Genomic DNA, 1,726 nt, shown 5'->3' with positions numbered 1-1,726 from the left:
AGTGGCAGTCGCAGGAGCTGGTGAGAAGACAGCACCACTTGCCCACAGGCCATAGAGCAAGACAGCGAGGAGGGTGATTTCAGAGGCATCATCTTGGAGAGGAGCCATATCAAAATCCCTCCAGACAATCATCATTTCATAGGGAGAATCCATGTACTCAGATACAAGACAGATAACAGAAAGCTCAGAGGAGAGGAGGAGGTTTCCCAGTGAAGGGGCAGAGACTTGAAGGGCTGGACAGGGAGCCAGTGTGGGTGGAGCTCCTGGCCCAGCTAAGGCAAACACCGGAGCTAGATCAGTTTCAGAAACCAAGAGCGAGAGTCGTGGCTTGCCAAGAAACACTGGAAATGCAAAATACGAGGACTGAGCCTCCTCTCCCCAAAATCCTTCACTCTTGAACGGAGTAGGCAGCAGAGGAAGTTCTAGAAGATGCCCTGACACCACTTCTGTCTTCAGCCGACCTTTGGACGTAGCAACAAGGGAGCATCAGTTCTGCTCTTCTGACTAAAGAGACAGAGCTGCAGGAAGCCAGATGCATTCCTCAGCACTTACAGCTAACGATGGCAGAAGCGGTGTGTATTATCTGAACACAAGTAATGTGTTTTTCTGAATTACACATATAGAGCAAAATAATATACAAACACATGCTAAGTGTTCTTGGGCTACAAACACAAAACATGGATCATTTAAGCATGAAAAATGATTAGAGGAATCCGGGAGTGTCTTGTAGAATTCAAAACGAGGAACAAGTCTTGGAGAGGACAGACTGGGGCTGAGACGTGGAGAATCTCAGCAGCAGAAGCCCAAGGAGCCCTCTCCAGAGGGGCTGCCTTTTAAAAGGGTACAGCTTGCTTCCCTAACTGCATGACTCTAGTCACAGTTCTGCAGAGCCACCAGAAAGAATGACTAGCTGTCACCAGGGAGTTTTAACCCATCATGCAATAAACCTAGGGCAAGAAGAAAGGGGAAGTAAAGCTGGAGGCACTCTGTGAGCCTCGACACCTCCACAGCGTGTGGCCACCATTACTCACTGGTCATTACTCACTGGCCTAGGAGTCATGGAAGAAGCCACCTGTGGGGGAGTTCTGGCATCCAATGAACTCGGTCAATCAAATATAGTGGTCATGATGACCGTGATTTTGAAGAACAGAAATAAAGCCAGTTCCTCTGCTCTAGACTGTTAAAACTGTTTATTGAAATGAATGCTCCTCCCATGGGTACTTATAACATGACCGTGATTCCCCCATTACCATACATGCTATTATAATTACCTATTTACCTTTTTTTTTTTTTTGGTCCCTGAACTGGAAGCATCTTGAATATAAAGGCTGTTTCCTGCTGCTCCTGTTTGCATCTCTAATGCAACTGTACCAGTTAGGAGATCGATAAACGTTTCTTACACATACATACGGAAATCGTGCCTGTCAGACCCTGGAAGGACGTAGCTATTGGTCCGGAAAGGGGCTTTTTGAGTAAAATAATAGTAGAACACTGGAAGATGAGACCTTGTGCTAAGATTCATGCCATGACTGTGGCTGAAAGACTAATTAGAAACCAGTCAATACAAAAACTGTGTGGGAGGGGCGCCTGGGTGGCTCAGTGGGTTAAGCCGCTGCCTTCGGCTCAGGTCATGATCTCAGAGTCCTGGGATCGAGTCCCGCATCGGGCTCTCTGCTCAGCGGGGAGCCTGCTTCCTCCTCTCTCTCTCTGCCTGCCTCTCTGCCTA

This window comes from Mustela nigripes, chromosome 4, assembly GCF_022355385.1.
Source record: "Mustela nigripes isolate SB6536 chromosome 4, MUSNIG.SB6536, whole genome shotgun sequence".
Lineage (NCBI taxonomy): Eukaryota > Metazoa > Chordata > Mammalia > Carnivora > Mustelidae > Mustela > Mustela nigripes.
Note: the sequence above shows the minus strand (reverse complement) of the source record.